This window comes from Kogia breviceps, chromosome 5 (genome assembly GCF_026419965.1).
Source record: "Kogia breviceps isolate mKogBre1 chromosome 5, mKogBre1 haplotype 1, whole genome shotgun sequence".
NCBI classification, from domain to species: domain Eukaryota; kingdom Metazoa; phylum Chordata; class Mammalia; order Artiodactyla; family Physeteridae; genus Kogia; species Kogia breviceps.
In genome coordinates, this window is record NC_081314.1 from 10733383 (window position 1) to 10748611 (window position 15229).

The 15229-nt window shown below is 38.0% G+C and overlaps 1 protein-coding gene across 1 annotated transcript in view; it reads left to right on the top strand.

The window, feature by feature from the left end:
• The first annotated feature begins 183 nt into the window (after positions 1–183).
• SLC9A9 (solute carrier family 9 member A9) overlaps positions 184–15229 on the top strand; it is a 719922-nt gene continuing 704876 nt past the window's right edge. Inside the window, exons 1-2 of the mRNA XM_067033615.1 lie at positions 184–1401; positions 4610–4822. The gene's annotated coding sequence lies outside the window, so the exon portion shown is untranslated. The remainder of the gene's footprint in view (positions 1402–4609; positions 4823–15229) is intronic.

Below are 15229 nucleotides of genomic sequence, written 5' to 3' on the forward strand. Positions count from 1 at the left end.
GGAAAAAAAAAAAATAGAAAGGAACTGCAGAAACCTATTGCAACCCCTTGCCTTCGCCCGGCGCGCGCGCGCGGGCTGGAGGCAAGGTGGGCGGAGTGGCGTGCCCCCCGAGCCTTATACGGGTGGGGCGCGCGCCCGGGGGCGGGGCGAAGCGAGGCCGCGGCGGGAGCTCGAGTTCCCACTGTGCCCGCACACCTCTCACTCGCGGGCGGCCTTGCGGAGAAAACGTGGGAAGAGGCGTGAGTTTTGGCGGGACTGTTCGGGGGCTTCACCTTTGGCGTATGTTATGTTTGTGGAGGCATCTTAAATTATCCTGCGTGGGCACGGAAAAAACGAAGTCTGCAAGACACCATGATAAAAAAGGGAAAGAAAGATGTAGAGGGAACTGACGCGGCCTGGTGTCGCCGGGAGTTTTGCCCTAGCCATTGCGAAGAAGCAGGGACGAGCATTTGGCTTGCTCCCCGCCAGCTTTCCCAGCCCGGCCCTGAAGCCGTTTCCTTCAACTCGGGGAAGACAGTGTCCCTGAGCGTCCCTGAGGCGCGGTCGGGCGCCCTCGCCCCTCCCCGCGAGCTGGGGCCTGCCTTGCGGGACGCGACGCGTTGCTGTGGCGGTAGCCATGGGGACCCAGAGCCGCCTGGTGCGCCACACGGGCACCTTGGCTCACATTCACGTCACAACTGCAAAAATAACTCGGAAATGCTGAACTACAGCGCCTTGTTTTGGTAGAAGTTTTAGGCGACCCAGACTCTACAGTAGCTGGAATATGCAAATATAATGCTTTTCAGTTTTAGCGCTAGAATAATTAGAATGAGGACTAGTTGTTTTTCTGATGGACAAGTGATTCCTGATGTAATATTAAATATCTGGGTTTTAACTGAGTTAATGATAGGGATTGGACAATGATTTTTAGAAGAACGATTAACTAGCATGTATACATCAACTCTGGAAGGCTTAATGAGAAACATCTATACTGGATTATCAAATAAATTTCTCAATAGCTGTTTAAAAGGCAGAGCCATTCTCTTGAGAAGTACTGTTGAAGTCAGTGTTTTGACCTTCATGATATAAGAATTCAAACTTTGAAAAAGGAAAAAAACACCTTTGTACAATTTAATGTATTCAACACAGAAGTGACTTTTAAATGGTGTTACACTGACTACAAACAAGTTGGACAGTTTAGTCTTCCAATTTGTACAAAGCCTGTACAAAGTGCCTAAGAAATGTGATAAAGCTAAGGACTTTTTGAAGCCTTTGGCAGTAATTGGATTTAACTTACCTTCAAAGCATCCCAAAACTTCATAAAATGTAAAATTATGAGCAGTATCTCAAATGAGGATTTCGTAAGAAAAGAGTTTGGTGCGATTGGTCTGGAGAAGTCAGCTCTGCTGAATTGTAAACTAGGCAAGTTATTACTAAATGCAAATTTCTTATTCCTAACATTTTCTACCTGTCATTTCGATGTGTTCAATTAATAGTAGATAATTTATGTGGAATTGCTTTAAAACAATAAAAGCACTACATACATTTTAATATTTTTATTTAGAATGAATGATTCCATTGGCACTTTTGCCAGTAATTAAGCTGAGAGGATTGAGGCTCAGTGAGACACTATTTAGGGGCCTTGTAGCAGGATTAAGGAAGTACTGCTTCTATGTATAGAAAAGATCTTTGGAGTTCTTAAGCTATTTTCAGTCTCCAAATCTTTGCAATTGTATAGGCATCATTTGAAGAATGGAAGTAAAAAAAGATTACTAGCCTATATAAGTTGAATTTTGAAAAATATTTGTATCTATATATATTACATGTGTTTAAAAGCCTTGATACTCTTTCAGTTCAGTTTTCTAGACTTTTACAAAGAAAGATAGTCTTCAAGAACTTAATACATTCCTCAAGGGGAAAAAAAAGAAGGCTTAGAGCTATATGAGATAAACTCAAGAGTGTTCTAAGGTACCTATTAGGGTTTGGGAAAATATCTGAAAATGAATGTTAATGTACATTACCCACCTATCCTATGAACTACTGAATGCTTTTGGCTAATGGATTGTGAACTAACATCCAAAGTTCCTCCCCATAAGTACAAATAATGTAATTTCCAGTACATCCAGTACATCATAAAATGTAATTTTACAATCACTTTTAAATGTATGCAATGGGATTAAATATAGTATTTTGATACCCATCGTATTTTTAAAAAATGAACTAGCTCTTCGATAAAGTTTTACGTTACATTGCTATTATATTCCCTACAGCAGTGGCACTCAGGGAATATTGCCTCTCAGTGGGGTGGGGGGACATGTGGCAATATCTGGAAACATTTTTGGTGTCATAACTAGGGAGTAGGGGCTATTGGCATCTAGAGGGGAGAGGCCAGGGATATTGCAAAACATCCTATATTGCACAAGGCAATTCCCAACAACAAAGAATTAACCAGCCCAAAATGTCAATAGTGCTGTACTATTGAGAAACTCTTAACCTACAAAATGCCGCTGTTAGGTAGTAAGGTTTTAGGTATGGAAGTTTTATTGGTTATTCTTTTCTGCAGCAAAAAATGTGTGTATATTTACATTTATTGCGTATCTTGTGATCATAATGTTCTGAACGTTGTCAATTCAGAGATTTTTTTTATCATTACAGCTGTTATTAGTATACAGCTGATCAAAGTATAAATGTCACAATTTTGAGTATTATAAAAAGTAATATTTTATTGAAATACATTTCTTAAGAGATTGGGTTTTTTAATCATTTAGGTAAAGTTTTCATGGATGAGTATTATTTATTGCTGTAATCTGACAGAGTTCAACGTATATTCTTTTTCTCTTTTTCAGTTGTAGAGATGTAAAGGCCAAAACATCTTGTTCGTTTAAGTTGAGAGGAGTAAAAAGAATGTTATAAAGTAATGTCATTCAGTTCTTTTTATTCCTTCAATGTTGTATGCCAAAAATCATTATTGACAGTGATCTATCAGAATATTCTTAATGACATGTCAATTAGGTTCTCCAGTTTAGTCTGGTTAAGAAGCAAAGCATTGGAATCTCGACTTGGAAAATGATTCCTTACTGAGTCATTAACTTTCTCATTATTGACTGTTTAGTCCCCTGGTAGTTATGTCCTGAGACAATGCATCATAGTAAATTTAGGATGGATAAGAGGTATTCCTTTTGTAAAGGCCAAAGGGGCAATTCTCTGTGTACTTAAGTATCCCAAACAGTGTCTGATATAAGTGGTTGTTTATTCGTAGTCGTTGGATGGGTGGATCGATGAACAGTTGAAGCAATGAACACTTTAGGATTAAATATTATTGTAATAATCCAAACTAGAAATGACAGCTGATAGCAAGGAAGCTGGTAAGAACATTCTGTATATTCCGAAGACAGATTTAACAGAATTTACTCAAGGTTTGGATGTGAGAGAAGGAAGCATCGGCTATCACTGCATAGTTTTTGTCCCAAACTACTGGAAGAGTTACCGTTTACTGAGATGGGGGAGATTGAGAGGAAAAGAATGAGGAAGATACAAGTAAAATTTTCCATGTTGTATTTACTTCAGTGCCACATTTGTGTTTCTAAGCTTAATTTAGCTGTTGAAACTTGTAGTTACCTATCAAAATATGAATAATAATAATATATATTACTTTCAGTCTAATTAAAAGACCTATGTCATTTTCCTACAAAATGATGGGGTCTTTTCCCTATTTCCAACTCCAATACCTAAAATTCAAACACTTGACAATGTTAACTGTAACTCTTCTACTAAGTAATGTTAATTATATCATTTATGTATATTAGATGTACCATAAGAACAGGTTTTGTAGTTAAAAGCTGTTCAGTGTTTCAATAGAATTTTAAGCACATTTTATTGTATTTTAAATCAGTGACACTATACACAGGTGTTTTTTAGAACAGGTTTAATATCAAACAGTTGGCTTCATTGGATGTAAAAAATAGACTTCTCAAACTAATAAACCTCAAAACCATGACTTTGTTTGAGATAACTGAATCATATAGTTTTCTGACTTTGTCAGAATAATTCAAATTAGCTCAACTACAACTGAAATTTATAATTATTAATGTATATTAATTCAGATTAACATGTAGTGTTACATAAGAGTTTTCTACCTTGACTACGCTAATCCAGAGAGGCACATTTTCTCTTAGTAAATTTTTAGTACTTCTGTTTTTTGCCCAGTTTTTTTTCAGCAGAGAAAGTAAGATATGCAAAGACAAAAAAAATTAACACCATTTCAATGAGAGATCACTTACACACCCAGTTGTCAAGATCTTTTGAAAAGTTAAACCAAAACTTACGTAAATTAACATTATTATTATCTATTTTATGAGTTGGCATCCATATTGGAAGTGGCTCTTATTCAGTTCCACCCAAGTACAAGATTCTGAGGGTTTGGGTTTTCAGAGTCCAGTGGAGAGACAGGTACATACATATTAACTTTATTACATGTTTGAGAAATATTGAAATATAAGTAAATATTAAAGATTCATGAATAAGGAAGAAATTCCTATAGCTATAGACATTATCTTTGCATTGATAGCACTCCTCTTAGGAGAGTAGGTTTTGTGCACTAGGATAATTTTGCTTCTTTTTCCCTTGACAGTCTCTTTTCCTCATAAGCCTCACATTTTATGTCTCCTACCCCTCTGAATCTACTGGCTTATGCAACTGATGTTCTTGCCACCTCTGCTGGATGATGGCAGCTGCAGCCCATTGCTCTTTTTAAGCAAGCATGCTAGAAAGCTGGGAGAACCACAACTGCCCTTTTCAGAGCAACAGAATCTTCTGGGTGGCTAACGCTCGGACTTCTTTCTAAGTAAGGATCCCTTCACGGAAACCACATGTATAGGTAAAAGATCTACCGTAGTCTTTAGCCTAATGGCTGTGCCCATCATAAAGGTCAGCCACAGCTGAGGAAGGCCATTTATGTTTTGCACTTGGATATCAAATGTAGTGTGTATTTAGTGTTCAAAATTATGTGGTTGATATATGTCGATGTTTTTGGTTTTTTTCCTTATAAAAGGGTTTATAAACCCTGTAGGTAAATAATTAAGAATCCCATTTTGGGGACCTAAAGATTCTGGTCACCAGTTCCTATGTGTGGGGTGTATGTGTATGGGAGGGCATTCCCCACATCAATAAGCAATTATCTGACACCAGCTGGATATCCTACAATTTGACTCAATTCTGACACTGTATGTCTGGAGAGAGCATCAGGTTCCACACATTAAGGACTTAGTCCCACAGGACTGCTGTTTACTTCAGAAGAAATCTGTGAGCCCAGGTTGTTACCTGTGCTTCTGATAACCAGCTACAAATCAGAGGTTCCCTCGACCCCCTCTTTGGGTTACAGGTTAAGGGGTCCATCCTACAAGACTTCCCCTCCCACTTCAGAAGCCGGTCGTGTAAGTCCAGGTTATCACCTATGCTTCTTACCATTTGCCTTCCTTGGGTTTGGTTAATTTGTGAGAGTGGCTCACAAAACTCAGAGAAACGTTTTACCCACCAGATTACTGGTTTATTATAAAAGAATATTACTCAGGAACAGCCACATAGAAGAGATGCATAGGGCAAGGTATGGGCAAAGGGCTCAGAGGTTCTATGCTCTCCCCAAGCGTGCCACTCTCCAGACTCTACACGTTCACCAACCCAGGAGTTCTCTGAATCCCATCCTTTTGGGGTTTTATGGAGGCTTCATTACATAGGCACAGTTGCTTAAATTATTGGCCATAGGTGATGGATTCCACCTCCAGTCCCTTTCCTCTTGCCTCTCCCCTCATCACGGAGAGGGACTGAAAATTCCAATCCTATATTCATATTGTTTCCCCTGGCAACCAGTAGCATCCTTAGGTGCTCTCCAAAAGTCACCTAATTAACAAAAGCCAGCTGTGGTGGAAGGGGGCTTGTTATGAATAACAAGACACCCACTTCACCTTGATGGCTCTGAAGTGATTTAAGGAACTGAGGACAAAAGACCAAATATTATAACAAAAGGTACTCACATTGCTCTCTGCTCAGGAAGTTACAAGGGTTTGGAACTATGGGCCAGGACCCAAAGGCAAATATGTATTTTTTATTATAAATCACTATGTCACAGGAACTAACTGTAGAGATGTCTTATTATCTAGTATAATCTAATTACAGAGTGTGGCCAGTAGAACTATGAGTTCACAATAGAGATGTAATTGCTTCACTGGTCTATCCGATTTGACAGATCATCTACTACTTTTCTGTACTTCTTATGCTGCCCTCTACTTTCTGTAGAAAGTAGAGGGGATGCAGAAACAAAGGAAAAGCAGTATAGCAAGAAAAGTAATGATAACCTAAACAATAGTTCAGTGAAAAAAAAGGAGTCCTAGTTCCTCTTCAAGGGATATACATAACAAACTGATGCTTTTTCCCTTTTTTTCCTTTTTTTTTCTTCCAGGAAATAGTAAAGCTCTGGTTGTTTTTTGAGAAGTTGCTACTGAACTGAATTTGAGTTTGCTTGCCTGCCTTGTAGCAAAGCCAATCTATTGACACCAGGTTGTGGTTAAGGAAACTACAGCATTTATTTTCAGGGGCCCAAGCAAGGAGAAAAGGCAGCTCATGTTCAAAAGATCCAAACTCCCCAATGGCTCTCATGGGAGGGTTTTTAAAGGCAACATTTGGGATGAGGGTTGCAGCTCAGGGATTTTCTTCGAATTGGTTGGTGGTGAGGTAACAGCATGACCTTTCAGGAATCTTAACCGTCAGCCTTATGGTACTAGCCAGTCTGGGGTCTATGTGCTCTGGTCAGCATGTAGTCCACCTTCTTCCCTCTGGGTAGGGGGTCTTAGTTTCTGCAGAACAACTGGAAGATATGCATCAGATCGTTATGTATCTCCCTGGAGGAGGAACTAGAACTCTTTTTTTTCCACTGAACTATTGTTTAGGCCGGGGGTCCCCAACCCCCAGGCGATACCTGTCTGCAGCCTGTTAGGAACCTGGCTGCACAGCAGGAGGGGAGCAGCGGGCAAGCGAGGGAAGCTTCATCTGCTGCTCTCCATTGCTCACATTACTGCCTGAACCATCCCCCCAGCCTGCTCCATGGAAAAATTGTCTTCCACAAAACTGGTCGCTGGTGCCAAAAAGGTTGGGGACCACTGGTTTAGGTTATCATTACTTTTCTTACTTTACTGTTTTTCCTTTGTTTCTGCGTCCCCTAACTTCCCTAATTAGTAACTATTTGAGTCTGCTCTTTGGAACTCAGGGAAGGCCTAGGAGACTAAAGTATTTTTCTGCAAACAAGAACCAGGAGACATGGAGGGGTTTTTGTACCTGGGAGGGGCCGGAAGGATCCTGCTCAGTTTCAAAGTCAGGGATTAAAATCTTAAATCACATCAAAGGGATTAGAAATATTACATATTCCTTTATTATAACTAAGCTTCCTTGAAGATTTGCCTGATACTTAGAAAATAGAACTGAAATAATTGTATAAGTAAAACATGTGTAGTGATCTAATTAATGATAAAAAAATATTAAAAAAAAATTAAAAAATTATTAGAACTTGTTGACAAAGTAAAAATAGCAACGTGTGGATTAAACTGAAATGTAAAAATAATTTATATATTTATAAATGTTACATCATTCTAACATAAGGTAGTACCTAATTGCAGCTATTAGTTTGCAGACTCAGTAGTAAATACAGTAATTGACATTCTAGAATGTATTTTAAAAGAAGCTTTAAACTCTATATAAGGGCAGATTTTATTTTATTTTATTTTTGGCCACACTGCACGGCTGGTGGGATCTTAGTTCCCCCGCCAGGGATCGAACCTGGGTCCTGGCAGTGAAAGTCTTAACCACTGGACCATCAGGGAATTCCCAAGGGCAGATTTTAATTCTTTTTTGGATTAGGTTTTGATTCCCAATTCTTTAAGACACTGGTACTTAGTATGGAACTGTAGATAATGAAAGACAATTTAAAAAACAGTTAAGTAATCTTCAATATCAAGAGAGAAAAACTAGTTCAGTGTTAAAGTCTTAAATACCAAAGCAATGACCAATAGTAAATAGTAAAAACTTTCCTATAAAAATCATTAAATTGTAACATGTATGTTTATTCATTTTTTGGAATGTTTGTTTCTACCAAAATGACTACCAATGAATTACATTCTCTTTACATTGTTTTCTCTCTTAAAACTGGAAGTAATTTCAAAGGAAATTTGAGAGAAAATACTAAGAAAAAAATTATTTAAAAAATTACTTTCAAATTCCACAGATATTTTTAAAAGTCACAGCTCAATGTGCAGGTTAATCCTCAGTAAGACTCTAGGTCAGCCTTCTACAGATCCCTGCAGTGCTTTCTATACATTATTATATCTCCTCAAAGTCATTATATCTCGCAAATTATAGAAAACTTGGCATCCTTAAACACCAAACTCCAGTTCCCTAATTTAGTGTGACTGCTGATTTCTGTTTGGGTACCTGTTCATATGATGCAACCTGGAAACTCCAGAAATAAGCTTGGGCAAAATAGGGCTTTCCTTCCTTATTTCCTTTTTAACAGGGTCATTGATCACTGTCTTGTGGTGACATTGCCCAGAGTCTGAAAACCATTGTTTCATATATTTTGTCCAATTTTCTATTTGTTATGGCAGGAGGATAAAATCTGGTCCCTCTTACTCCACCATAGCTGGAAACTAAACTTACTTCAGAGTGTTTTAAAAACTTTTTTGAAATTAAATTCCTTGTGAAGGCACAAACTTTCCAGTTTTACCCCTAAACTACTCACCACTAAATATAGTTTTAGAATGAACAGTTTCACACACATTTATGCCACCTGCTTGGTCTCTAAAGTTGGCTGAGTTTGCAACTGATTTCTAGTGTCACCTTTCCAGTCAGCTTTCTCTTAGAGTTTTTTTCTTTTACAACACTAGAGTTCCTACAACTGTTCAAAGAAAAAGGACAAAAATAATACACAGGGCAATCCAGATCCAAACAGAAAAGGATACTTTTGCCAAGGAAGCCATAAAACTTGTAGAAACCGGATACCTAAGTACATTTGATTTACAAAACAAAACTCTTAGCTTCTCTAAGATATTTACATTCAAGATTCTTGTGGTTTTCTCAGGAACAGTAGATAGATGACTTGATTTACTTTACAGGCCCACTTTGTGGCTTTCTTAGAACAAAGAAACAATCTAAAGGTAAAGTTAACCTCTTAAAAGGCAGACATACTTATAACATTTAAATGGCATTTTTCCCAGTCTGTATTAATCAAGGATTCAAAAGCATCTTGTAGTCCAGTGTGTCACCTTTTTGCATAAATGTGCTGTAATAGAAAAATATTTGGTCTTTGTCCCCAATTTCTCACACAAATCCAAAATTTCTGGAACTTCCTTAGTGGTAAGGCAGGCCCTTAGATGGCTTCTGGATGAGTTCTGGTCACCAGAAAGAGCAATCCATGATTAGAAGCTTGGAACTTTGTTACCTGAAAACAGGTTCGCCTTTTAGTGAGTGCCAAAAGACACAAACAAGCCAAAGAGTGGGGTAAGGATTTATTACTACTTGCAGCAAATAAGGAGAACACCGGGATCTTTCCCAAAGCATTGTTCCCCAAACAACAAAACTGAGGAAGTTTTAAGCTAAGGGTACATTCGTATTCATGAAGGGGCTTGGGCAGTGTATGCATATTCATGAAGGGGCTTAAGCAGAGGAGAATTTAGCATTGAATTGAAGCAAAGATTGACCAAGTCCAAGCTTTAGTTGATTAAAGTCATGAGGGTCAGAAAAGGTCAACATCATCATTCCTTAGGTTCTACCAGTCTGAGGTCTTAGCATGTAGTTACTATCCTCCACCTGGGTGTGGGCCTTAGTTCCTGTGGAAATCAAAGAAATGTATCAGAGTGTTCTGTATATCCCTTGAGGAGGAACTAGGACTCTTTTATCACTGAACTATTGTTTCTTGACTGCTTTTCCTTTGTTCCTACATTGCCTCACTTCTCTTAAGATCATTAATTACTGAGACCTGTTCAAGGGCAAACATTGTGGCCAGGCTTAGATCACAAAAGGACTTAGGCCAAAAATGGTTTCTTTTATGTCTGAAAAGCCATGCCTGGTTCTCTTTCTCTGGGACCTCCTACCCTATCTGCTTACACTTTCAGCCCTACCCTCCAACCTCCAGGAAGGAAGAGGGGCTGGTGATTGAGTTATTTACCAATTATCAATAATTTAATCAATCATGCCCACGTAATGAAACCTCCTTTAAAAACCCTCATCAATGGAGTTTGGAGAGTTTTTCAGTTGGTAAACTCATTGAGGTGCTGGGAGGGTAATGCATCCAGAGAAGGCATGAAAGCTTCACACAACTACCCCCATACCTTGCCCTACACACCTCTTCCATTTGACTGTTCCTGAATGATATCTTCTGTAATAAACCAGTAGTCGTAAGTAAATGCTTTCCTAAGTTCTGTGAGTTGTTCTAGTGAGTTACCAAACCTATTGAGAGGGTTGAGGGAACCCTCGAATGTTTAGTCTGCTGAGCAGAAATGTAAGTATTTTGGTACCCCATTTGTGGCCAGTGTCTCTAGTGGGGGCACTCTTATGGAACGGAGACACTTGTGGATCCTGATGCTAACTCTGGGAGTTGGTGTCAGAATTGAATTGAATTGTTGGAAACCTAGTTGATACAGGAATTAGTTGATGTGAATAAACAGGAAGTATTTACTTTTACAGTGACAATTGTTATGGGCTGAATTGTGTTTCCCCAAAATTCATCTGTTTTAATCCTAATCCCCAGTATCTCAGAGTATAATCATAGTTGGAAGTGAGGTCTCTAAAGAGATAATTAAGTTAAAATGAGGCCATTAGTGTGGGTCCTAATCCAATCTGACTGGTGTTCTGGGGAGGTAAGACTGAAAGTGAAGCAGATAGGGTAGTAGGGGAATCCTTGGAGAAGGAGAACCAGGCATGGCTTTCTTGACGTAAGGGAAGCTATTTTGGGCCTAGGCAGGCATGGCTTTCTTGACATGAGAAGCTATTTTTGGCTTTAGTCATTTGCTTTTATAGAAAGAGGAAATTTGGACACAAAAACTGACGCCACGGGGTGTGCACACACAGAGAAAAGACCATGTGAAGGGGCAGCAAGAGTACAGCCGTCTGCAAACCAAGGAGAGAGGCCTCAGAGGAAATCAATACTCTTGGCACTTGATCTTAGACATCCAGCCTCCAGAACTTTGAGAAAATAAATGTCTGTTGTTTAAGCCACCCAATCTGTGGTATTTTATTATGGCAGCCCCAGCGAACTAACACAATTTATTACTCCTTCATTTCTGCTGATTTTATATGCTTACTTCAGGCCTGAGTCTTTAGCCTGGAAATTTTAGGAGCACATTAACTAGTATCCCTATCTCACGCTGTCCCAACCCAAGGACTTGAATCATAATTTTCGAACTTTAAAGCTCAGCACATAAAAAGCCAAAAAACTCAGCACATAAATCATATATCAGAATTAATAGTATGAAACATCAAATGGTGGAAAATTGAGAGCACAGAACAAAAATACAAGTAGATGGAAAGCATAAAAGACAAGATCAGAGAACTGAAAGACACATACAGAAGACCCAACAGTGAGTAACAGGAGTTCCAAAGGGAGGAAGAGTAAAAGATGGAGTAGCATTTCATATTAAAAAAATATAGAAAAAATGTTCCTGCACTAGAGAAAGACATTCATCTGCAGAACAGAAGATCTCACTCAGGCAGTATTGATGAATGAAAACATTGTTGTGGAAAATAAGACCATAGACTCCAAATTTTAAAGAAGACTTTGTTATTTATTAAGAATGACATTGCTGAAAAGAGGGGAGTTCCCATCAGCTATAGCAAAGCAACCATAACTGATGTCTTAATACATCAAAATTATCATGGTTTATATTACACAGCAGTACAATGAAAGCCCAATTCTAAGAATTGCATTATAGGCAAAAGGGAAGAAAGGACCTCAGTGACAATGAGAAAGGAAATACCAGCAGTCACAAATTAGCAAACAAAAATGACTACCTGAAAGATATGCCAATATCATGCAATTAGAAAGGGTCATAGAATCTATTATTAATGTCTTAAGGACCTGGCATTTTGTTGAGGTTTCAACTTTCTTTATTCACATGCTGACTTTTAATACTATCTTGTTATGGACATATTAGAAATCTTAAATTTCTAAGTTCCAAGGATAAAGAAAAAAGTCTGTCTTCCTTGGTAAAAGAATAAATCATGAAGGAAAAATAATCAGACCACCTTTTACTTAAAATATGAGAAGCAAGAGGAAAATTTAGTATCATTTATATTGAGAAAAAGGACTATGACCCAATAACTCTAATATAACTAAGATATTTAATTGTCAATTTCAAAGAAAGTTGTTTAGAAATATGCAAAGATTGATAGAATATATCACTCAGTAGTACAACTGAAGAAATAGTAAAGGAAAGGACTGTAATCAAACAGCAAACAAATGAAAGAAAATACAGCCCTCAAGATATGGGAAGATGGACTAGATGAAAGAGTGATGAGCTCTGACACATCTGTTACCTGAAGAGAAATCTAAACAGATTCAGGCTGAGTATGTATAATATGAGTACAGACTGTTGATTCTTGAAATAGAAGTGGCATACGTGAGGAATTCCTGATAATAGACTAACTAAAGGTAATTATCAATAAAATATGCTAATAAATCCTAGCAGTTTGGGGAGATGGGAAGTAAAAGTATTCTAAAGGGCTCATCCAGTGAAGGAGCAGAGCACCTAAAAACAGAATTAATTGGTTTCTTATTTTCATATAACCCTTTCATATGGGTTTCATTTTGAGTATATGAAAATGATAATCACCAGTTGAATGGAAAAGTATACTAAAATTTGCTAATTATAAAGAAAAAGATAAGTAATAGTAATAATCAGAAAGGGAACTAGTAAGGGAAATATTTAGAAGGAAAAAAGGAAAATGTTTAAAAATGCAAACAAAGTATAAGGTGAAAGGAATAAATCATAACAAATGTTTAAATTCCCCATTGTGTAAAACAGATTCTCAGATTGAGTTGATAAAAACAAAACCTATCAATGTATTCCCAAACACACACACACACACACACACACACACACACACACACACACAGCAGTGAAGAAATATTGGAAATAAAGTATAGGAAAAGAGATAAGCAACAAAAAAATGAAGGATGGGCTTCCCTGGTGGTGCAGTGGTTGGGAGTCCACCTACCGATGCAGGGGACGCGGGTTCGTGCCCCCGTCCGGGAAGATCCCACATGCCGTGGAGCATCTAGGCCCCTGAGCCATGGCCGCTGAGCCTGCGCGTCCGGAGCCTGTGCTCCGCAACGGGAGAGGCCACAACAGTGAGGCCCGTGTACCGCAAAAAAAAAAAAAAAAAAAAAAAATGGAGGAAAGGCAACATTCATATTAGATCAAATGAAAAGGTTAAAAGTATTAAGATAAAGATTATGCAGTGATAAAAGTCACAGTTTACAAAGAGAATATAACATTTATGAGCCAATTTTTAAGGTATTATCTCTCAGCTTCAAATTGACTCTTCTATATTTTGCTTTGTGATGCTGGAACTAGAACTCTGGAAATTGCACTTCTGATTTGTCAGCTTGCTCCCTGTTAAGCTCTGGCAATAGGGAGAAGTATAGGGTGATCCCAGGACAGAAGGAGGAGGAAATAAACTCTTCTTTTTCTTACTATTTTCTTCTTGTTCCTATTAGCATCACCCCAGTAAAGCTTCACTCTGGCACTTAACATTTCCTTTCAGCAGCAGCAGTTGATTGTAGTTTGCAGTCTTTCAAATATCATGCTGATTATGCCCCCTCAGGGAAACCAACACAAATGTTGCTCCAGCTTCTCTTAGAGCTGGATCCCAACTCCATGGAGCCCCTCATCTGAACTCAGAAATGCCAGCACCAGCCAAGTAATAAACACTTCTTTGGTTTCCCAGATCTAGATATGGTAGTTGCTTCCTTCAGTTTCTAGCTCTGTGATATTCAAGAGATTTTTTTATGACTTTTGGTTCTTTAACATCTAAATAACATTTTTATATTAAGTCATCTCACTTAAATAACTGTGTGAGATTCTGAGAAGATGGTAATGGAGATGGTAACATATGTTTGAGATCTTTTGAATCCCCACATAAAAAGACATTGCAACTAGATAACAAAGCCAAAAACAAACAACAGGCTGGCTGTCCTCACAAACCCCAGAATACAAGCAGGTGGGACAACAGTCACAAGACCTGTGTCTTATCAATGTCTATGTAGGGGAGAGCAGTGAGAAGCCAAGGGACATCTGACGGAGCTGAGAACAGAAAAACCCCACATAAACTAAAAGTTATTCACTGGAAATCGTGACAATTCAATTTGAGAACAGCAGCTAAAATTAGGAGAGGTGTAGCATATTCCAGTAATCAGACCTAAGTCTTAGAGTTGGTTCATTCCCATAAATTCTCATAACTGAGACTAGGGCTCGCTTCAAGTACAAGGTCTCATACTGAAGAGAAACTGCTGGGATGACACAAAATTGTTCAGCATGGGAACAACTAAGACAAAGGAAAAAGAAGATCCAGAAAAAAGGGAGAAGGAAACGGAGCTGGTGACTGCACCAAGCAAGCACTTACAGTTTTAGTAATATATTAAACTATAGAAAAGGGAGCTCATGAGAAGTTAGAAAAGCTATCTGAACCAAATCTAAGAAGTTATGCAAATTAAATCCATGTAAAAATGAACATTGGAAAACTATTGAAGTCAAATAACATGCAATTGACTATAAGATAAGATGACAATAAGAAACAGAATAACCCTGCAGGCAAAGAAAACATACTAGAAAGACATGCTCAACGTGTTTACAAACTGAAACATACCATTTCAAAATGAGCTAAGAGACAATGTTGCTTAATGAAAAGATACAAGATATGAAAACAAAAATTAGAATTAGAAAAACTCAGAAATTAGCTAATAAAGCTCAAAAAAGAAAAAAAAGAAAAAATATTTCAGAACTGAAGAATAAATTAGAAGAAAAACACTTCACACACACACACACACACAGAGAGACACAGACAGACAAATACAACAAATAATGCCTTACAAGAAATAATAAATTAAAGGGAGGGAGGTTTTTTTTTTAAAAAAAATGAAATAAAATAGATTTGAGGGAAAATGACAAATATTGAAGCTATAAAAAGAAGATTCAGCATACAGATATAGGAG